Raw genomic sequence first — 23,979 nt, forward strand, 5'->3', positions numbered from 1 at the left:
CCCAGGCCCTGGGAGAGAAAGTCTGTGTGGCAAGAGAGTTGAGATGGAGGAGGGTAGTAGGAAAAGATGGGATGGAGAGGTAGGCAGGAGCTCTCTGGGCCATGTTAAAGGGGTTGGCTTCTATTTTAAAGGCAACGAGGAATTTTAAGCAGGGAGGTCTTGTGATCAGAGTTACACTAGAAAATGACTCTGGCCATAGTGCAGACAATGGATCGAAGATGGGGTGGGGTGAGGAGATGATCAAGACTGGAGGGACCTGTTGGGAATCAAAGGGGCGGGGATGTTGGCCTAAACTAGAGCAATGGTGTTGGGCATGAAGATCAATGAATGGATTCCAGAGGCACCTCAGATGATTAGAAGGTATAATTGATAGGACTTGCTTATAAATTATATTAGGAGGAGAAGGAAAGTGAAGAATCAACAATAGTGAACAAAGATGATGAGCACTTTGTGGCTTGTATGACTGAGATAGGAAGAGGAGCTGGTCTGGAGGTGGGCTGAGGATAGAAATTTTAGCTTTGGAAATACTGAATGTGAGATGTATGTGGAATAGCCAAGCAGACCAAGTAGACAAAAGAGAGATACCTGGGCTAGAGGCCAATTTATATGTCATCAGTATCCAGATGGAATTGATACCACTGGCAACTGTCAAGTCCATGAGAGCAGGCACTCATGTATCTTTAGGGCTTAGATCAGTGCCTACTTACAGTGGGTGCTCAATAAATACTTGTGGGGGTGCCTAGGTGGCTCAGTTGGTTGAGTGTCTGAGTCTTGGTTTTGCCTCAGGTCATGATCCCAGGGTCATGGGATGAGCTGAGTGTGGAGCCTGCTTAAGATTGTCTCTCTCCCCCTCTTGTCCCTTCTTTCCTGTGTGCACACCCTCTCTCTGTCTCTCAGATAAATAAAATGAAAAATAATTTTTAAATAAATAGTCATGGAGTGAAGGAATAGGTGAGATCACTCAGGGAAACTGAGAAAAGAAGGAAGCCCAGGACAGAATCCAAAGGAGAGACTTGTCCATGGTGCAGAGAGGAAGCTGTCATGGGAGGGGGGATGCAGGAGGAGGAGGAAGTGGTGAACCATGTCAACGCTATCAAGAATAAGTCAAGGGGCCACAAAGGTCCAAGGGATTTTCACAACAAGGAGATCATTGGCAACCTTGGTGAGGTTTTTCTACTGACACACTGGAAACAAAGGTCTCATTTTAGAGGACTGAAGAGTGACCAAAAAGGATGTAAGAGAAGACAGTGGACGCACACAACTCTTTTAGAAAGTTTCGCTGTAAACTAGGTATAAGAGGAAGTGAAAATAAGGCTATTTTTAAAAAAAGAGATGGAGACAGTGTTTTCGTGATGTTGAGAAAGAACAGTAGAGCAGAGGTTTAAGATTCAAGAACAAGTGAAGCTAATTGTTAGAGAGAGGTCCCTGAGAAGGTGGGAAAAGATGGGATTTCCTTCAAGTTGGAGCAACTGCTGTGGGTCAAGGAAGAGACAAATGTTCCATTTTGACCAGGAAATTGATGGTTTTTCAGATCTGCAGGTGGGAAGTTGGGGGTATTTGTCTGATGGTTTCTAGTCTCTCTTGAAGCCACCAAACAATAGCAGGAATGGCTATAAAGGAAGGAGAAGCAGTCACAGGCAGAGAGAGGGCCACCAAGGAGACAGAGAAAGTCACCGGAGCACAGCACCACAGACAGGAGAACCTGAAGACGGATGAATCATTGGGTCTGGTAGATTGGAATTCATAATTGAGAACTTCTGGAAACTGACAGAAGGTGGACCCTCTACTACAAGGTTTAAAGAAATAAGCAGACATGTGGGAAGGGAAGGCAGCAGTTATATGTGACCAGAGAGAATCTGGAAGGGGAAGACAGGGGTGGAAGGGTACTAAAGGTCATTTGAATTGAATTCAAGATTGTAAAAAAAAATTATTTATTTATTTATTTTTGAATAAATAATTCAAATTCAAAATTTGAGAGACAGCATGAGCATGAGCGGAGGAGAGGTGGAGGAGAGGCAGAGAGAGAAAATACCAAGCAGGTTCAGCACGGAGACCAGTGTGGGGCTCGAACTCATGAGCCATGAGATGATGACCTGAGATGAAATCAAGAGTCGGGTGCTTAACTGACTGAGCCACCCAGGCACCCCTGCATTTAATTCAAGATTAAAAAGAACACACACACACACACACACACACACACACACACACACACAGAGGAAAGTGTGAAGACAGGGCAGGAGCCACTGGTGAAGGAGGGCTTGAAATGTTGGAGAAAGAACAAAAGGACAGATAAGCCAGACTGAGATGAAATCAAAAGTTTGGCAGAGGAGTTAGCCCTCAAAATGTGGAGAAATCCTTCCTTTTGTGACAGGAAAGAAGCTGGAGAGGATTGGTACACAAGCAGAGAAACAAACTGAAGTGAAGCATGTTTTTGTAATTTGTAATAAGAAATATGTATTTGGAATTCATCCTGGTTCCTGGTATAGAGCTCTTAAAACCCTTGTAATTCCCTAAATGATAAGAAAACTGGGAGCATTGCCTGTTCTGATGAGGCAATTCTGGGTGGTCTCCTGGGTGGGGGCTGGTCACCGGAAAGACCAAGCCCTGATTAGAAGCTTGGATTTTTAGCCCTATCCCTTGTCCTCCAGAGAGGGGAGACAGGCTAGAAACAGTTAATGATTGAGCATACCTATGTGAGGAAGCCTCCATAAAATCCCAATAGTATGGAGTCTGAAGGGCTTCTAAGCTGGCCAACATGTCCATGCTAGGAGGGTGACACATCGCAACTCCATGAAGACAGAATCTCCTGCCCTCAGGACCCTCTCACATCTTGTGCCAAGTATCTCTTCATCTGGATGTTCATCTGTCTCCTTTAATAAACTGGTAAATGTAAGTAAGTGTTTCCCTGAGTTCTAGCAAATTAATCGAACCTGAAGAAGGGGTCTTTGGAAGCTCTGATTCATAGTGGTCACTAAGAAGCACAGGTTTTAACTGGCATCTGTAAGGGGGGCAGTCTTGTGAGATTGAGCCCTTACCTGATGTTATCTCCAGGTAGGTAGTGTCAGAATTGAGTTAAATTGTAGGATACTCTGCTGGTATCCAAGACTTGCTTGTTATTGTGGGGAAAAAAACCCACACATTTTGTGACCAGAAGTGTCAGACATGAAGTGTTCTGTGTAAAGTAGACTCACAGGGAAGAAAGACATAGTAGAAGAATTGGATTTTTCCTTTTATACCTACCTAGCTCAGTGAAATCCCAAAGTCCTAGTAGGTGTGTGTGTGTGTGTGTGTATGGAAACCAGTTCTAAAGTGTATAAGAAAGCAAAGAATCTAGAATAACCAAAACAATATTGGAAAAGAAGAACAAAATGAGGGAACTCAAGCTGTCTTTGTTCAAAACTTACTTACTTTAAAGCTACAGTAATTGAGGAGCTAGGGTATTGGGGTAAGGATAGGTATATACATCAAAACTAAAAGAAGGTCTAGCAAAAGACCTATATTTTTATGGCTAAGTAATTTTTGACAGTATGGCCAACTCACTTCTATGGGACGATAGGCTTTTCAACAGATGATGCTGTGACAGTTGGATTTCCATACTAAAAACATGGACTTTGGGGCACGTGGGTGGCTCAGTTGGTTAAGCATCCAACTTTGACTCAGGTTATGATCTCACATCTTGTGGGTTCGAGCCCTGCATTGGGCTCTGTACTGTCTCCCTCTCCCTCTCCCTCACTGCCCCTCCCTGACTTGTGCTCTGTCTCTCTCTCAAAAATAAATAAATATTAAAAAATTTAAAAAAAAACATGAACTTTGACCAGCACTTCACACCATATATAAACATTAATTTGAGAGAAATCATAGACCTAAATGTAAAAGATAAGCCATAAAGCTTCTAGAAGGATAAATAGGAGAATATCTTCACAATCTCTGAGTAGTCAAAGGTGTTTTTGGACAGCTTACAGAAAACAATAGCTATAAAAGAAAAATATCAATCTATTAGATCATATCAAAATTAAAAATTTCTGCGCCCTTGAGAAAAATGACTAGGTAGACCACAGACTGGGAGAAAGTATTGCAAAACAAAGAATGTTATCAATAAAGTATAAAACATTTCTGAAACTTAATAAGAACAGTAACCCAATTAAAGAGAATGGGCAGATACTTCATATAAGAAGATATACAAATGGCTGGTAAGCACATCAAAAAGGGCTCACTGTCACTAGTCAGCAGGGAAATACAAATTAAAACAAATTAAACACACCCACTAGAATAGCTAAAAACAAGATACTGACAACACCAAATGTTGATGAGGATGTGGAGCAACTGGAACACTCATACACCATTTTGGAAAACAGTTTGGCAGTTAGTTTTTCATGGAGGAGCTCGTGCTCATACTCTGAACCAGCAATTAAATTTCTAGGCATTTACCCAAGAGAAATAAAAACATATGTCCACAAAAAGACTTATATAAGAATGTTCTGGGCTCTGCTGCCTAACTAGCTGAGTGACCTTAAGCCTGTTACTTTACCACTCTGTACCTCTTTCCTCTAATGTAAAATGGCGTTAATATCAATGTGGTGAATAATCTGAAGGGGAAATCATAATGCCGTATACACAGCCTCCTTCTGAGAAGAGTAACACCACTAGTCTTTCCCTAATGTGGCTGCCATGCCTTGTGCAGCATACTTTGCTAGTGGCCCAACTTGACTCCCTTGGGAGTCAAGATAAGGTCTGGGACAAGATAAGGTCTGGACACAAGCTGGATTCAACCACAAAATGGAGGTCTTGACTGGGCCAGAGCTGAAGTTGGATTTGTCTGGCAAAAGGAGTATGGGTCCCCCAGCTCCCCACTTCCTCTAAGAACCTGTTTCTACCAAAGAATTCTGAGGGAAAGAAAGCTTGAGCAGCATTCGCATTTGGGATTCAGAATTAGATAAGTAAGTCTGAGAGCTTTCCATTCTGTAGGAGATGCTAGGGTCCCTGAGAAAGCATTTAACATAAATGAAGAAAGACCCAAACCCAACCATGGGAAGGGGAGGTGTCTGTGTGACCTTGCAGTGAGCAAGCCTGTATTTGAGAGATGGAAAGTATCAGTGTTGTGATGGACTCTTCAGCTTCCCATCAAGCCAGCGACTCATTTCTCCTTGCCAGAGATTGGCTTAAGAATAGGCATGTACCCAATTCTGGCCAATGAGATATGAATGGAATTCTACAGGACACTTTGGGAAAGTTTCTGTGCTTCTAAGAAGCAGATACAGAAAGAGTGTCCTTTTCTTCCTCTAGATATTATTGTGTCTGGTGAAAACATCTTCTTACTACAAAGGGGACCAGCTGGAGGACAAAGCCAACATCTTGAGGACAGAAAATCAGAGAGATAAAGACAACCTGGGTCCCCAATACCTTGAGCTGCTCATTGTACTGTACCTGGAGCCCACAACTGCTGCAATTCCCTGTAGTGAAATAATGTATTTCCTTATATGTTTGAATCTGGGTTTTCTATTACTTGCGGCTAATGCATCCTAATCAACAGTCCAAGAACTGGACTGGAATTCTTACATTAGCTGAGGAGAGCTTAGAGCTAATAAGATTTGAGTATTAACAAGCTGTAACTGGTATCCTCACAGATTGGTGGCACCAGTACAGTGGGGTCATTCATGCTTCTATACGTGTCAGGTGCGACTCTTACTGTACATCCCAGCTGAGCTAGGAATATTGTACTCCTCTGCTTTTTTCCCTTTAATCAAAGTAAATCTGACTCTGAACTCCCAATCCTATTCAGTGGGCAGATTATTAATCGGTCATTGTGGGAGCTCAACCCCTTGAAAAATTGTGCCTAATTGGGCAAAAGTGTAGAGGCATCTCACTCACTCATCGGCTGATAGTCCACACTTTGGTGCCTCAGGTCTCATCCAATTTGGTGATTTTAGTGTTTCTGAGTCATACTTTAGGGCCCAGGGATCTTTGTTGAGTCTGGAAACCCAATGCCTAAGGCCTTGCATCCCCTGAGATCTGGCCCTTACCCAAGACTCTGATGGACTCTGTTCTCATAATCAGAGTTGTTTTCTAACTCTCTGGTCTTTGAGCACACTGCTTTCTCTTTCCTTGCCCTTCAAAGCCCTCCTTCGTCCACCCCCTTCTCCCTCAGGGTGTCTGCATCATCCCATAAATGAGCCAGGGCTTTTTAGCAAAGACAAGAAGATCTATTAGCTTTAAGCAGCTTCTGTTTTCAGTCCTGTAAGAATTCCTAAGGCAAGAAAAAACAAAAAGCCTGACTAGCAGTGCCTGCTTGTAAAGAGAAGGCAGTGGAAAAATACAGCAAATTTATTAATATGGCAATTATCTTGTCACAGGTACCTCAGAGGTGACAGGGGAGAACTCAGCCCAATAGAGGGCTGGCTCCATGCTGAGTGGCAGCCAGCCAACCAATGGGAGTGGGACAAAGAGAAAGAAGGTGGATCCTGAGCACCGCTGGGGAAACTTTCCTGGTAACTTGCAAAACCTGCCTCACAGTCTGGAATTGAAACCCTGGCAACCAGTTGCCTCTTCCCAGTTGCCACTTTTCTACCTTGTCCCTGGGTGTTCTTGAAAATACATTTTCATTCCCAAAGCATTCTCTCTGTCTCTGCCTTGTGATCACACATGGAGCTACAATAAATGCTCACCTACGAGGGAGTGGGAAGGATCAAATGTGATAATGTACAAGAAAGGTCTTAGAATTGTTCAACAGGTAAGGAGGCGCCGGCATCTCACCCAGGGCTGGAGCCACTCCTGGTCTTCCCCAGCCTCCTTTGTGAAGGTCACCTTTCTTATGGCCCTGGTGGTCCCCATCAGCAGGTATCTTCCATGGCCCTCCAGGTGGCTGTGAGACTCCTGGGCTTCTGCACTTGCCCCCAGGTAAACAAGGGCAGCAGAAGTACATGCTGGATTTAGACAGTATTTTCCCACCTAGCCGAAAGAACCTTTGAGACCCTTAAGGGCAACTCCTTAATTTTACAGATAGGACTCCTGAGGTTAGAAGGCCAGGGGACTTGGCTAAAGTCAGGTGAAGACATAAAGGGACAACATTAGGGTGTGAGCTCTTTGTTCCCAGCCTTCCCTTGTCATCCTAATCTCCCAAAAACGGTTTTTGCCTCTTGATCCTGACTGTCCCCTCTGGTGCCTTTGAATGATTGACCTACACTATCTTGTGGCTGCCTTTGAGGGCAGCACACCTCCTTCAGAAGGCTCTCTCCAGGCTTTGGGGCTGCAAGATGATTAATACAAGGAGAAGAAAGGTATGCAGAGCCCACGGGACTCAGATCTTGGGCTGCATCCTTGCTCCTTCTCACTGTCATCCTCAGAGCATTTTTGGAAAGAAATGGAATTATGGATTACTCAGAAGATAGCTCTGGGCATTTCTCAGTTTACAGGTATCTTCTGGGCATACTCATTGGTGACTTTTGGACCAGAAGCATTTCAGCCTGAAGATGACCTTCAATCAAACCATGGAGCCAACAAGTCTGGGGTTTCTTGACTCCTATTGTCTTGATTGGTCTAACAAACACCTCAGGGAATTCTGATTCAGGTAATCTATAGAGTACACGATCTAAGAAACTCTGTGTATTGGGTTGGTGAGCTTGGGCAAACCCCTTACCCACCATAAAATATGGATGAGAATATCCACCTCATAGCCTGGTTGTGAGGATTACATAAGATGATGGAATGTAAAGTCTTTAGTACAATATCATGCAATGGGAAACACTCAACACAAGTTCACTGTTATGGCTGCTGTGATTATTTTAATTGGGTCACTGTTCAGCTAGGCTCCTTGGTATGGCTGCCTGCTTCAAATCTCTACCTGGTCTGAGAGATCTGTTGGAGATCTCTTCTTCAACCATCTACTTCCCAATCCTATCAGATAGATTTCTCATCTCTTACTCCCCAGGATAGACTAAAATGCCAGGACTGTCTCTGTTCCCCCACCACCCCTCAGCCACACACACACATACACAACCTGTGCTTCAGCTCTGCGCATCGCCTCCTGTAAAAACTGGTTGTCAAGGTGTTGAGGGTGTTAATAGAAGTTGTCTTTGGGTGGGCGAGGTTGTAGGTGGGTTTTTAGAATTTCCTTTCTTTGCTTGTCTGTATTTTCTGATTTGTTTGCCATGGGCATGTGCAGCATTTGTACCAAGACAATATTATTTTTAATTTTTATAAAATCTGCTTGCTGTCTCTAGAAATTTTCCCTGAAGTGTTCTACTGCACTCTGAGCACTCCTTTGAACTCCCTGCCCCACTAGGCACTTCTTTGTGCTCTGTACTCCACTTGCATTCTCTTGTGAGTTGTTCTGTAGATGCTCTTAGAGGGGTTTTGCATCTGTGAACACGCAGTAGGCACCTTGAGGGTAGAGGCTGGATCATCTCTTCCATAGAAACAGCTGCCTTCGACTCTCCATTCTTCTCTCTGAACCACTGAGCCCGTGACTGAGAAGTCAAGGGTGCTTGGTTAGAGCAGGGCTTGATCTAGCCAGCTAAACTTCCCATTGTTTCCATTTTACAGTCCCTGACACTAAGGCTAACAGCAAAGTGCAGTTTCTGGGGAGCCATGATGCATATATAGGGCAGCTTTCAGCAGGAATTGGCTGTGTCATGGAGCTTGGGACAACGTCTTAGCTTGGGCATGAATTTAACCTAGATCTTGCAAAATCTCCACACAGCTACTTGTGTGACACAGAGAGATAACAGCCAGGGACAGGAGAGAATGAGGAGCACACAGTATATGGAAGTTCTGGGAGCATCATATTAAGGGGAACGGTCTGGGAAATCTTCAGAAAGCATGTACGTCTTGGATAGACCTGAAGGGATTGCTGAGGACATGGAGGGGTAGGGTGGGAAGAAAGGCAGGGGTGGGGTACAACACTGAGGAGAGACGGCATCAGGTTAGGAGCTGGCTGGTGGGTTAAGTGGTTAAAAGCTCAAGCTCTGGAGTCAAAGGATGTGGATTTGAGTCATTAACAAACTATGCGATCTTGGGAAAGTTTCTTGCCTTCAACAGGTCTGGGTTTTCTTATCTGTGTAATACAGCTAAAAGCAGTTCCTTTCTATTAGAATTTTTATGAGGAATTAACAAAATAATGCTTATAAAATGCACTTTAAACACACAATAAATGCCAGCTAAGGTTGCTGCTAGTATTTATTATGTATATTTGGCATTTGTTTTCCAGAAGAATCTCATTGCACATTCACCCAGGCCTTTGTTTCCCATGCATTTGTTCACCTGCATTCATTCACTAGTACATATATGTAATAATTATACATAAGTGCACATATTATAGATTATATATAATCATAGTATAATAATAGGTAACATTTAAATAGCATATTCTATGTCAAACATTGTTTTAAGTACTTAATATATGTGAAACTCATTTGATCTTCCCAATAATGCTTTGAAGTAGGTATTATTATCATCCACATTTTATCTAGGATGAAATTGAAATTCAGAGAAGTTAAGCAGTTTGCCCGAGGTCACATAATTCATAAGTGCAAAACTAGAATTTTGGTTCCAAGGAATTTGGTTCGGATTCCGGGCTCTTAACTCCTTGGCTGTTGAACATCCATGCTATTTTCAAAGACTCTGGGAAGAACTGAAGGACAAAGTATGAATTAAACACCAGTCTGCAGGGAGATAGTAACCAGGAGGAGGGACAAGATACTTACAAAAGATCATACCCACCCAAGGGGAATCATGCTGCCTGGAAGTCTAGGTAGAACCCGCGTAGGCCTCTGGACGTGCCTGGATTGTCAGCTGTGACCAACTTGTGTATCAGATGACATCCCTATTGTAGACTCTCCAAGACCCCATTAACTTAGTGCATTGCTGATACCTCCTGGCCACAGTCGGTGCCACCTGTCCCATGAGGCTGGATGACAGAATGTGATTGGTTGGGTATACAAACCCACCCCACTACTGGTTGAAAAAATAACTCAAAGTACAAACCCTCCTGAGTATGGGTTGGGTCATTGCCCCTTTGGGTCATTGAATCATTCACTGGCTGGCTATCTATTTTTTAGTTCTGTGTGCTGTGCTGGATACTACACCGAAACATGTTTTTCTGCCCCTCTCCTGAGCACACTTCCCAAATCTCGAGGATTATTCCACTTAGCCCTTCCCAGCTTTAAACGGCTTATGCTTTGACATAAAGTTTTAGAATGTTGGCACTAAAAAGATTCTAGATAGTGGTATCCTGGAGCTGGCTCATAGTAACTTGTAAGAATTGATTGTTAAATTTTCCAGAATTTAACAAGCCAATTGCTAACACAGCCATTATCAAAAATTACATCATATAAACTTACAGGTGAATAAATTATATTAAAAGCAAAGGTAATGAATACTCAAAACCCATTGCTTCATAATTACTTCCCCACATGGTATGCTATGGCATGCTCAACTCTGCATTCAATGATGTGACATTGGTGGCTTGAGTGTAGCCATGGTGGTAGTATTTACACCACAGAAATCAGCAAACACTACAAATCAGCACTCCCCACTCCCCAGACTATAATTAAACATTTCCTTGCACACTGCCCCTAGAGATAATCACATCTGGCGAATTTCACTATGTGTCAGCCAAGGAGATCCCCTGAGAGTCTTTGGTTGCTGCCTGAATGAGGAAGCAGAGGAGGTGTTGGGCAAAGTGAGAACAGGTGGGGCTCTCCCCATGGCCCCAGACCCGAACTAGGCCAACCGCACAGTTGTTTGTTTTTAATATAAACTTATATACAAAAGTTTGTCTGAGTAAAGTTCTTTCCACAGTTAAAAATAATGGAAAGTGACTAATTACAGTTCAGGAAATGGAACTTTTTACAGTTCGGATCCAGAGGAGGGAAGTGACTTACTCTAGGTCCTGCAAAGCCTAGTCCACTGAGTTATGGGAGGGAGCCAACACCAGGGGCTCCTCATAGCCGGAGATAGCTCCCATAGACACTCATGGGAGCCATCTTCAGGGCTCCTCCCAGATGGGTGGTCCTCCCAAAACAATGTCCCAATCAAGCAAGGACACTGGGTTGTGGACTCCCAACCAAGCCTTGCGATTGCTTTTCTCGCAGAATGGAAATCCCTCTCCATACCTCTGAAGGACTGGCTGCGTTTCTGGATCCATATTCCCGGATTTGAGGCCAAGTTGAAAATCTTACCCTCACAAACAGGTTTTTACATTTGCTCCCAACTTTCAGTTGGGGAAACCTGCTTGAAGCCTTAACAAACCAACCAACAAAACAAAACAGCTGTTTTATTTTTTATGACTCAAAGGCAGAAAGGGATGTCAAGTCTGGCCGGAGAGCAAGTGGATGTGGTGGCAGTAGGGGTGTGGTTGATAGGAGAGAGTGGAAGGCAGGGGATGTGGGGAGAGAAGAGAAAAAGACACCTTTAAAAGAATAATTTTAGGGGTAAGAAAATTTAGCTATAGGTGTCAAGGAGAGTCCAATTTCCTGAGACTTCTAAAGTCTTGCTAATTGCTTCCTTCTTGCAAAACCTGGTCTCATGTGTTATCTGTCAGTTGTGCTTTCTCATGCAATCCGCATTACACAGTGCCCAATGTGGACACGGATGTGTTGCACAAACACATCTTTGTAGTAACACCACAATGAAGAATTCTGCAATAAGTGTTGTATGAATTTTCTAGGGCTACCGTAATGAAATACCACAGACTGCTTTAAACAACAGAAATATATTTTCTCACAGTTCTGGAGGTTAGAAGTTCAAGATCAAGATGTGGACTGGTTTGGTTTTTCCTGAGACCTCTCTCCTTGTCTTTCAGGTGGGCACCTTCCTGCTGTGTCCTCACATGGTCTTCTTCTGTGAGTGGACATGTCTGATGTCTCTGTGTGTCCAAATTTCCTTTTCTAAGGACCCCAGATTAGATGAGAGCTCGTCCTAATGGCCTCATTTTACCTTAATCACCTTTTTAAAAACTTATCTCCAAATACTGTTACCTTTTGAGGTAACTCAGATGTCTGAGGGAATTCATACATTGAAGTCAGGACTCTGACTTATGAATTCAGGGGATACAATTCAGCACATAACAAGTATTTAGGACCCATTTATCCTATACTACATGAAAAGGATCCCAGTCACATACTTGGATATTAATGGTGTCCCCCCATTGACATCGAAAGGTTTTATCATGTACACAGATTCACTGCCATGCATTGGACTGGGAGCTCATCAGGTGAAATGCTTAAAAAAAATAATCTCATGTTGGCTTAAAGAATTTTGAAAGTTCTATCTTTCCTCCAAATCACCGTTTTGTCTATTAAGGAGTTTATTTTCATAGGTGGGAAGTCCTCAAAGGATTTTCAATATTATCAGAAGCTACTGATGACATGGAAACAGGTGTAATGGCTGAACGTGGCTGGAAGTAATAACCTTGGTCAAGGTGAACAGGGTAGGTGAAGGTCAAACTGTTCCATCTGAAGCATGTATTGAGTACTTTGTCTTGTGCTCTATCACCCATTCCTTCATTCTTTCCTGAATCTATTAGTCTTTGCCAGGCATCTAGAATGGGCTGGGCAACTGCAGATACACACGTGAGTGGTGTTATCAAGTCCCTGCTTTTGTGAGTTTACAGATTAGCTATGTTAACTATTAAAAAATGATTCAAACAAACACAGCCCTTACCTTTACAAACAGAAAGGATCCGGCAGGGATTAGGAAATCACTTCTGGAGCCAGACTACGCCTGCAAGATCTGTGTAGGCAAAAATGGGTGCCCACTCCTGATTCTCTGTACCCAGGAAACTGGTGATGGGGTACTGGTCCAGTACTGGTACCTCCAACCATGTTTGCCAGGAAACAGCAGACAAAGTGGACCATAGTCTCATCTCACATCTCAAGAGGGTGCTTCTGTTGTGCATTTTTCCATATGGGAGGAGCTCTGTTAGTGCAACACTCCTGCCCTCCCTGCGTCCCTTCACATTCTCCTTCCCGGGGGAGGTGGAATGACAGAGCCGATTGGCAAGTTGGAAGAAGAAACTTGACATGCATTCAAGAGTCCCCACCTCTTCTCTTTCTTTTGGGAGTAAGTTGCCCCCTGGGAATGTGTCTTCTGCTCGGCATTTCTAGGGACAAGGTTTCCCCTGCCAGGGAGGAATGTGGTTTCCCAGTGTGGCCTGAGCTTGGCTTGGTAAATTGGTCTGATGTTGGAGTTCAGTGTTAGGAAGCTTACTTGCCTACAGTAACACTTGCTAATACACATTTATAGGAAATAAAGGTAATGGTTTGAATTTGATATGCCAACTTTTTCCTTTCTTTTTCTTGTTTCCCTGTTGATTGAGAATCTGGTGAGGAAACTAGATCTGATGACATGGATGCAAACTCTCCTTGTGCTTCTGTCTGCCATGATGCCTGCTGTTGGGATGACTCAGTCACTCTTGAAACATTGCACACCCATTTCTCACGTGATCCTTATAACAACCTGTTGGCAAGGGCAGGACTGGATTTATCAGCTGAGGAGCTAAGGCTGCAACTATTAGTGCTTCCAGCCTATTCCATATTGCGATACACACAGGAAGTTGAAAAAAAGTATACAACTACATGCATATCAATCTATGCATCTGTACCCATATCCATGCCTCATCACGGAGAAGGGATGAGGCTGCTGGCACCAGAGGGGACAAGCTCAGAGATCTTGGCTGTCCAAGGCCTTACCTGCTTATTGAAAGCAGTGAGAAGAGCAATATATCAGCATACCTGTAGACCCATTCTTTGCCCACCAGTTGGAAAGTTCTAGCTAGGAGAAGCATGCTAACTAGTTCAAGGCCACACAGTTAATATACAGAATTTGAACCCAGATCCTCTGAGTCTAACTCTAAAGAATCTCAAACACAGTCTGAAATGGGGGAGGCAGTTGTTACCATCATTCATGTTCCCTCTGGCTTGCTGGGTCAGGGAAGGTTCAAAGCGATGGCCTCTCATCTGGTCTGTGTCGACTGGACCAATCCCTATCTGGGGATGCAGTCTGCCTCCTGTCGGGTCTCCCCCTTTCTGAACTGGAGCAGATGTTTCTAGTTACCTTCTGGAGAAGGGAGTTCAGAGGAGTCTGTATTAAGGTCTCCTGATCTGGTCTAGTGCTCCGCCACGGGGAGACAGTACCTACTGGATAGCTAAGGTGCTTCCCTATTTCTAAATACAGGCAAAGCCCTCATCTCCAATGTGATGAAAACAGTAGATGGAAAACAGTAGATTAATTTAAAATATTATTTAGGGGAGCCTGGGTGGCTCGGTCAATTGAACGTCTGACTTCGGCCCGGGGCGTGATCTCATGGTCCGTGGGTTCGAACCCTGCACCGGGATCTGTGCTGATAGCTCAGAGCCTGGAGCATGCTTCTGGCCCTGTGTCTCCCTCTCTTTCTGCGCCGACCCTCCCGCACCCCCCCCCCCCCCGGCCTCCACTCACGTTCTGTCTCTGTCTCTGTCTCTCTCAAAAATGAATAAACCTTAAAAAACTTTTTTAAATAAAATATTATTTAAAGGGTAACCATGAGAAACATACCTTAAACTTCTTATTTTAACTTAAAACATATACAGGTATGTTCAGGCACCATTTTTTTTTTTTTAAGTAGGATCAAGGCATTTTCTTGGTGCAGGCTTCTATTAATTGGAATTTGTTTTATCTTTCTTGTATTGACTATACTAACAATCCATTTATCCTATATATATTTACTGTGTTCATTCTATGGACCTGGCATATTCTAGGTGCTGGAGATATAGCAGTGACCAACATAAAGTCTCCACACTTGTGGAGTTTACATTCTATCGGAATCTTCGGTAAGTTCCAGTTCAGGTTTCTTTAAAGAAGAGGGAGAACTTAAAGACACAAGACAATCGGAGTACAGAATCATCCTAAGATGTTTATGATTTTTCTCCCCAGTCTTTCTCAAATGTCTCCCATACCAGTTCAACAGGACTTTTTGTGTGACTTGTCCTTAAATGTTAATTTAAGGACAAAACATTAAATGTTTTCATAGGAACAAAACCTCTTTTTTTAATTAAAAATTTTTTAGAGAGAGAGAGAGTACACAAGCAGGGGAAAGGGGCAGAAGGAAAGAGAGAGAGAGAGAGAGAGTCCCCAGCAGGCTCTGTGCAGAACCCAACATGGGGCTCGATCCCACAACCTCGGGATCATGACCTGAGCTGAAGTCAAGGGATGGATGCTCAACTGACTGAGCCACCCAGGCTCCCCAAGCCTCTTTCTTTGTACTCACATTTCATTGGTTTTCACAATAATTAAGTCACACAACCAGAATTGCAAGGACAATGGGCAGAACTGTGGGAACAAATGGCCCTGACCCATTGGAAGCACTCAGCTCAACCTGTGGAACAGAAGCACCTGAGGGAACCTCTCCTAGTCGAGCATCCGGCATGCCGTGGGCACACTGGGTTTTCTAGAGGAAGCAGAGAGCCTCCATTAACCTGGTGACTTGGTCAGGAGGAGGTCAGTTTTAAAAGCTTCTGCCACACTGACTCCCTGGTCCTCTCCAGACCAAATATATACTGAGCTTTGAGACTGCAGTATTTTATTAAAGGGCTCAAGTACTTATTCCAAAGCTTTACAAGGATGGGGGAAACTAGGAGTTATGCTTAGGTTTTACTCTGTTTTTATAAAACTGCATATTTCTCTTATTGCTATGGCTTGGCAACTGTTTTCCTGGCCTGGATTTCACAGCAAAGAGCCCTCCTATTTACTAGCTGAAAATGCCCCGTCCAGAACCATTCATGACAAACGGTGCAGGGCTCAAGTAGTCGATCTCTGATGACCACGTTTCTCCCCGATAGCAGAGGGTAAGTATTCAGTTCATCCTCTGTAGCAAACGCCTGCTCATTGGGAGAGCCCATTGTCCTCTCGTTTGTAAAAGGAGAGAAGAGAGTATGTGCCTGTGTGTCCCGACAACAGCTCACCAGAAAGAGCCATGTGAGGAACAAACAGGCCATCATAATGAGAAGTCAAGGATAAAGGTTGTCCGGTGTCCCACAGTGCTCCTAAAATGACAGTGACGTGATAGAGATTGCTTAATAGATCTGCTTAATGTTACAAACACGGAACCTCAGACACTTGAGGAAAATGACTTGCGGAAGACAGAGCTAGCCTGAGGCAAAGCGGGAGTAAGAAGTCTCTGGCAGTCAGTCATTGGTTCCCTCTACTATACCTGCTGTTCTCAAAGGAGGGTCCACAGACTCCTGGGGATCCCTGCAACACTTCTGAGGGGTTGATGAAGTCAAAATGATTCTCATGGGGGCACCTGGGAGGCCCAAAGCCCCTGTCTCCCTCTCTCTCTGCCCCTCCCCCTCTCGCACTTTCTCTCTCAGAAATAAACATTAAAAGAAAAGATTTTTGGGGCGCCTGGGTGTCTCAGTCGGTTGGACATCCGACTTCGGCTCAGGTCACCATCTCGTGGTCCTTGAGTTCGAGCCCCGTGTTGGGCTCTGTGCTGACAGCTCAGAGCCTAGAGCCTGCTTTGGATTCTGTGTCTCCCTCTCTCTGCCCATCCCCTGCTCATGCTTGCTCTCTCTCTCTCTCTCTCTCAAAAAATGAATAAACATTAAAAAAAATATTTTCATAATAATACTATGATTGTTTTGCCCTTTGCACTATGTTAACATTTACACTGAAGGCACGAAAGCAATGGTGGGTAAAACTCCTAGCTTCTGGGCACAAATCAAGGCAGGCATCAGGGTGTACTAGCCATCCTTGCCACACACTTAACTTAAAAACAAATGCCAGTTTCATTTAAGGATGTCCTTGATGAAGCAGTAAAAATGATTACCTTATTTATTTATTTATTTATTTATTTATTTATTTATTCTTAATGTTTTATTTATTTTTCAGAGAGCACAAGCAGAGGAGGGGCAGAAGATCCAAAAGCGAGCTCTGCTGAGCCCAACGTGGGGCTTGAACCCATGAGCCGCGAGATCATGACCTGAGCCAAAGTCGGACGTGTAACTGACTGAGCCCCCAGGTGCCCCTGATTAGTCTTTTTAAGGACCAACACTTTTCAAAATATTCTATGTAACAAAATGGGGAGTATGCATAAATACTTTTATTGCATTTCAGGGTATGATGGTTACCCCTAGGAAGTGTACTGAGGCGATAAATCTGTGCGTTGAACTAGCCATTTTTTTTTTCATGGAGCATCTTTTCTTTCCCTTTCTCTCTCTCTCTCTCTTTCTTTCTTTGCTTGAAAGACTAAATGACAAAGAGTGCTTTTTCAGACCGGGTATTTGGCAGATATTTTCTTTAAGTGAACAAAGGGAGTCTGTCACTTCGAGGAAAACAACTGATGGTATTTGTTGCCAATGATAAAATTTGAACTTCCAAGGGAAAATGAGAATTTTGGAAAACTCGTATCTATTACTATGGAGCTTGACAGCTTCCTAATATTTGGACTTTTCTAATGAGATGGATGGTGATATTAATGAATGTGATTTTTAAATATTGTATAATGAAATTATGAACATTTAGAATATTTGTATAATTCAATAAACCAGCATTTTCCAACGCACGGTATTACAAATCATACATGGATAAAAGATCCAATCAAAGCTCATAATAAAGCAATGGATTTTAATGTAACAGTATACAAAAACATATTATGCTTTCAGATTTAATACTGCAACTACCCTTTAACTTGCTACATTTTGGTGCAGCATCAGAAAGAATATCTAAAAATATTCAAAATACTATTAAATACTCTGTTTTTCCAGCTATTATCTGTGTAAAGTCAGACTTTCTTCATATACTTCAACCAAAACAACACATTGCAATCTACTGAGTACAAAAGTAGATATGGGAATCCATATTGCAAAAATTGCAAAAAAAGCTGCAAAAATGGAATGCACTATTACTCTTCCCACTAATTCTTTTTTATTTTGGAAGTTTTTTTAAATGAAAATATTTATTTATGGGGCACCTGGGTGGCTCAGTCGGCTGAGCGTCCGACTGGCTCAGGTTGTAATCTCGCAGTTTGTAGGTTTGAGCCCCGCACCGGGCTCTATGCTGACAGCTCGGGGCCTGGAGCCTGCTTCAGATTCTGTGTCCCCCTCTTTCTCTGCCCCTCCCCTGTTTGCACTCTGTCCCTCTCTCAAAAATAAATAAAAAACATTTTTAAAAAAAGGAAAATATTTATGTTATTTCTATTATGGTAAAATGTCATTTATGTTAACATGTAATGGATTTATTTTTGTTTTAATTAATGAATAAACATTTCAGTAAAACTTTTCTACTGATCAACATAATCTACATAAATTTTAAGAGTGTAAAATGGTCCTAAGACTAAAAAGTTTGAGAACTGCTACATCATACCAGGCTGCCTTCCAGAAAGTAGACTGGAGGAGTACTTCTTTTCTCCTTTACACAAATAAGCCCATGCTATTATTGTTTTATTTTATTTTAAAGTTTATTTATTTTCAGAGAGAGAGGGAGAGAGAGAGAGAGGGAGAGAGAGAATCCCAAGCAGGCTCCTTGCTGTCAGCGCAGAACCAGACGAGATCTCACAAACCCATGAGATCATGACCTGAGCCGAAACCAAGAGTCAGACGCTTAGCTGACTGAACTACCCAGACGCCTCCAAAACTACTGGTTTTTTTTTTTTTTTTAAATCCAACCAGCCCTCTTCCTTGAGAACTGTTAAGAAGTAAAGAAAACTGCAAAATAACTACAGATTCCTGAAATCAAAGGAATAAAAACAATGGGAGAAGGCAACAGAAGCAAATAAATGAGTTTCTCCAGAGCTGTGCAAGGTTGACCAGGACTCCCCTCCCTGCAGCCCGGTGGGAGTTGCTACTTCTTTTTGCATCATGGGCCTGGCCTCATGCCCACTCCCTAAGCCTCAACCCTGTCCCAGAATGCTGTTCTCTGGGGCCTCGAAACATACATGGATGTGTTAAAGCCTTGGGCGGCTTGGCACCCCACAGCCCTCGCTCCCAGTACCGTCTCTGGGTTACAATGCAGGGAAAGGCACTAATCAGATTGTGCCTCCACCAGCCCCTGTTGTGAGGTTTAGGCCCAAGATGAGAAGGGAAGGCCCCTGTTTCTGGACTGAAAAGGAAATGTAAATCTCTCACAGGCCACGTGCCAGAAGCTGCCGGGAGACCATTTCCCTGTTAGTAAACAGGGCCTCCTGGGCCATCTTTCTCTTCTTTAATAACCTGTGGGGCACCTATTGATTGCACATGCTGGTCCCTCATAAATTATAACAGGGATGCCTCCTAGTTGCTCTGGAGCTGCGTGGATGGGAAAATTGGTTCACTAATACCTCATGCTCATGGAGCACAGTGTATTGCGCCACATAAACATGAAGAATATGTATCATCAGGCACCGAGAACGCACAGGAAACAACTCTAGCGGCTGCAGAGGCTTCTGGGCATGCTGCAGACTTTAATTAGCCAGTTTCTTCCACTGGTACTGGAGAGTGGCAGAAATGCTGATTACGTGCCTCCTCCTGCAGAATGCTCTGCTTTCGGTTGTGGGCGGGGGGGGGGGGGGGGGGCGCGGGCGGGTCAAGCTCTGGTGGGTGGGTGATGGGTCTGCTCTCATCCCTGCCCCCTCACCAGGATGGGAGCTGGCACATAGGAGGGAAGGTTCATCTTTTGTGCTCGAGCGCCTAGTTAGGAATCAAGACACATCTACACTCACTGCCACCTACAGCTGTATGATCTTGGGTAAATCCCTTAATCCCTCTGAATCTGCATCCCATCTGGGAAGTGGAGAAAGTAATATACCTAGTTGGTTGTGAGGTTTGAGGGAAATAAGGCTGACCTGGTGCCCTGTATGTTCTCAGTAAATACTTGGTGAAACTGAATTCGAATCAGCTAAAGGTCACGGTGGCAGGTATAGGTCTGAAACGATTTCCTTCTCCCGCCTCCAGAATCTGGCATCCACCACTACCTGTAGCCAACACCTGGCTCTTTAAGTAAGAAGTGAGGCCACAGAACTCACAGCTTGACTGGAAATGGTCCTCACATCCCTCTGTCTTCCTGTGCCCCTCCTGACTTGGCTTCTGAATTTAAAATTCACTTCACAGGGCACCTTTCTAAAGTGGACAGTAAACAGAAAAACATGCCAGCATGGTTTACCATTCTACGAAGAAAGCTTGGCATCTACACGCTCACACTTGACAGAAACTTCAGTGTCTCTAACTTGAAGCAGGCCCTGGGCAATTGGGTCCACTTGTGCTTTTCCAAAGTGAGTAACCTTGTCCCTGCAGCTCCACTTTTGCCATTGCGTGAAAATGGACTGGAAGGACAGTGTGTGTGTACCCATGTTTTCCTGCCACTTCCCTGGGTCCTAGAAATGATCTCTGCTGCTCTGGAATACTGTGTAGGGGGCTGAATGGCGGTCCCCAAGAAGATAATCCACAGTCAGAACCCGTGCATGTGACCTTCCTTGGAAAAAGGGTTCGTACAGATGCAATTAAATGAAGGATCTTGAGATGAGATCATCCTGGATTCCTGGGTGGGCCCTGACCCAATGCAAAGTGTCCCTATACAGTCAGGAGGAGAAAACACAGACACAGAGAAGTCCATATGGAGATGCAAGCAGAGAGCTGCAGCCACAGGCCAAGGAGTCGCTGGGCCACCAGAAGCTGAAAGAGGCGAGCCAGGATTATTCTCTAGAGCCTTGGGAGGGAGTGTGGCCTGGCCAACAGTGTTTTCAGACCTTTGGCCTCCAGAACTATGAGAGACTACATTTCTCTTGTGTTAAGCCACTTAGTTTGTGGCAATTTGTGACAGCAGCTGTAGGAAACCACTGCAGACGTGCTCCCAAGGATGGACCCCGGCTCGGGTACTTCTGTCACAGGAGATGCTCCTTCTCTCTCTGGGAGGATTTGCCAGAGCACCAGTCTCAGTGGCCAGGTGGGCAACCAGCTCTTGGGAAGTGCAAACACTCAGATGGGGCTGTGGCTGAGGATCCACACTGGAGAAAGCATGCTGGGATGCTTTTAGCATCTCTTGGCGGCCAAGGCATTGCAGAAATGGCCTAACTTTGGAACTAGACAGACTTTGGTTTAAAACTCAACTCCACTGTGAGCTTTGTGACTCCAGATGAACTACTTGCCCTCTCTGTGTTTCAACTTCCTCATCTATAAAATGAGGATAATAGCTCCTACCTTATAGGCAGGAGCAGATGCAGGATGAAGCCTGCGTATTTTTAGAGACCCTTTTAAAGAAGAAGAAAGCTTCAAATCCAAAATTAGGAGTGGGGCCTTGTGCTAGGGAGGGGCTCCAAGGCTTACACTAACCCGCCTCAGCTTCCAGGGTGTTCCAAGGGTTACAGATAAAAGCATGAAGCCCTAGGCAGCCCTGGCTCCTAGCGAGTGCTTTGCAAGAGGTAAAGCTATCTGGATGAAGAATCCAACACTGAAGTGTCTACTGAAAGGCACACAGATATTTTTGTAACACACAGAAAAATGTATGATAGAATACATTCCATGGAGGGTTGCTAGTTGATGGCTTGATATCCGTTTTTCCTTTCTTTTCTGTAACAGAAAACTGACATTTTGGGGCATGCCCATGTGCTCAGCTAACACCTAGCTTTCCAAGCATCTCTTGCAAAGAGGTGTGGCCAGGAGACAAAGCTCTGGCCAAAGAAGTATAAGCAAATAGAGGTAAGACACTTCCATACAATCTTCTTACGGGAGCGTGTTTGCAACTGAATTGTGCCTCCCTCAACCACCATTCATACGTTACAATCTTAATCCTTAGTATCTAAGACGATGACCTTATTTGGAAATAGGGTAATTGCAGGTATAATTAGTTAAGATGAGGTCATTAGGGTGGGCCATAGTACAACATAAATGGTGTCCTTATAAAAAGGGGAAATTTGAACAGAGAACCACACGAGGCCGAGAATGCAGTGATGCTTGTGCAAAACTAAGGAACATCAAGAATTGTGAGCAGATTCCCTGTAGAAAGGGGAGAGGCATGGAATAGATTTGGCCTTATAGTCCTCAGAAGGAATCAGCCCTGCTGACAACTTAATTGCAGACATTTGGCTTGCAGAACCATGAGACAATAAGTACATTTCTGTTGTATAAGCCACTCAGTTTGCGGTAGGTTGTTACAGCAGCCCCAGCAAACTAACACAGACAGATATGTCCTTCTTCACCAAGCTTCCATATTGCTGCATGGAAGGCAGATAAGAGGGCTGGTCCTCTATTAGCCATCTTGGTCCATGAGGATGAGGGTAGGCAGAGAGCTAAATGCAGTCTGGGACCCTAAAACTTCAAGAAACTTTCAGACTAGTTCTGTTCTGCCTACCTTTGGGCTTTTTTTCCTGAAAAATAAGTAATCTTGAAGGTTTTGTTGTTATGGTTTGTTTTCTGAAACGTAGCTGAACATAATCTTAACTGATACATAGTTTTGATAAATTAGTGATTCTCTGGGAGAGGATGAAGATTGGAATATCAGGTAGGGGAATTTTAGCTTTACCTGTAATGTTTCAATTTTGATAGCAGAATGTATTCATGTATTATTTTCTAATTAAAAATTTTATAATAAATAAGTTACAAAGAAAAAAAAGAGGGATGACAACATACAGATTAAGAGAGGCCTAAGAAATATATCAACCAATCGCAGTGCATGAACCTGATTTGGATCCTGACTTAAAACAAAAAATTTTTTTAAACCTATGAGCTAATCAGGGAAAACTTAATATTAATTGGATAGTTGCCATTATGGACTTAATATTAATTTTTATGCATGCTAATAATACCATGGTCGTATATTTAAGGTGCTCTTATTTTTAGGCTCTAAAACATTGTTTTGCACCCTCAAGACTATTTTTATTTTGGGCCAAAGAATTTTTTTTTGAGTACAGTTGACACACAATGTTACATTAGTTTCAGGTGTACAACATAGTGATTTGACAATTTATATATTATGCTGTGTTCACCACAAGTGTAACTACCATCAGTCATCATACAACGCTTTCATAGTATCATTGATTATATTCCCTACGCTGTGCTTTTTATTCCATATGAATGACTTATTCATTCCATAACTGGAAGCCTGTCTATCTCCCTCTCCCTTCACCCATTTTGTCCTTCCCCCAGCCCCCTAGCCACCATCAATTTGTTCTCAGCATTTATAGGTCTCATTCTGCTTTTGTTTGTTCATGTTGTTGTTGTTGGTTAGGTTGCACTTATGAGTGAAATCATACGGTATTTGTCTTTCTCAGTCTGACTTATTTCACATGACTCTTAACACCCAAGGCCCCGGGCCTTTCTGACTGCAAGCAGGGCAGGCCCTCTCTCCCACATGACTAACGCAGCTCTACTGGGGACATTCCTCAGCCAGGGGCTCCACTTGGGCCTATTTAAATTGCCTGGTGACCTCACACCTGATGCTGCCTGGCACCAGTGCTCTATGGGCCTCCTCCCCAAGTCCCAAAGCTCCAGGCGGGAGGGAGTGTGTTTACAGCCAGATTCGTTAGGGCCCTGTCTTGCTCATCCTGCAGAGAGTCCAGCCCATCGGCTTTCGCTGTTTGCAGACACCTTTCGCCCTGGCCAAGCCCCAGGCCAGCCCACTCTCTTTAAACACGCGCCACACCTGTGCCCATCTCCTCAGCCAGCTGCTTCATTTGACCACCTGCTGCCTCACTTGGTCACCTGATCAGGGTACTCCAGGCCCCCGTGGGGCTCACTCTTCCCTGGGGGTTTCTCCTGAGACGGACTCCGGGGTCCCCCTGATCCTCCCAAGGCTCTGGGCCTCGCGAGGTTTGGTCGGGCCTCCCTAGTGGCTGGGCTACGTTACCACCCGAGTCCGCCTGGGGTCAGTCAGGGTGGAAGGTGGAGGAGGGGCCTCTGAGCTGCAGGCAACTGCTGTCGAGAGTTCTGGGCCGAGGGGGCTTGGCGGGCTGCACGTGGTCTCCAGACACGAGGGTGAGGGGCAGCCTGTTGGGTTCGGGCGGAACCCCCCACCCCCCCGGAGCCCATGGCGGCGGGA

At 44.0% G+C, this 23,979-nt stretch overlaps 1 long non-coding RNA gene across 7 annotated transcripts in view; it reads left to right on the plus strand.

The window, feature by feature from the left end:
- Window positions 1-23,221, plus strand: part of LOC113601339 (uncharacterized) — a 72,254-nt gene extending 49,033 nt beyond the window's left edge. For 2 of the 7 annotated variants that reach the window (XR_008299460.1, XR_008299462.1), the window contains 5 exons: window positions 6,351-7,564; window positions 11,798-11,837; window positions 12,298-12,424; window positions 18,642-18,803; window positions 20,058-23,221. This is a non-coding gene — a long non-coding RNA (uncharacterized LOC113601339). The remainder of the gene's footprint in view (window positions 1-6,350; window positions 7,565-11,797; window positions 11,838-12,297; window positions 12,425-18,641; window positions 18,804-20,057) is intronic. The other 5 variants (XR_008299463.1, XR_008299461.1, XR_008299465.1 and 2 more) reach the window with 5 other exon arrangements.
- The last annotated feature ends 758 nt before the right edge of the window (window positions 23,222-23,979 follow it).

This window comes from Acinonyx jubatus, chromosome B3, assembly GCF_027475565.1.
Source record: "Acinonyx jubatus isolate Ajub_Pintada_27869175 chromosome B3, VMU_Ajub_asm_v1.0, whole genome shotgun sequence".
In the NCBI taxonomy this organism is placed as follows: Eukaryota; Metazoa; Chordata; class Mammalia; order Carnivora; family Felidae; genus Acinonyx; species Acinonyx jubatus.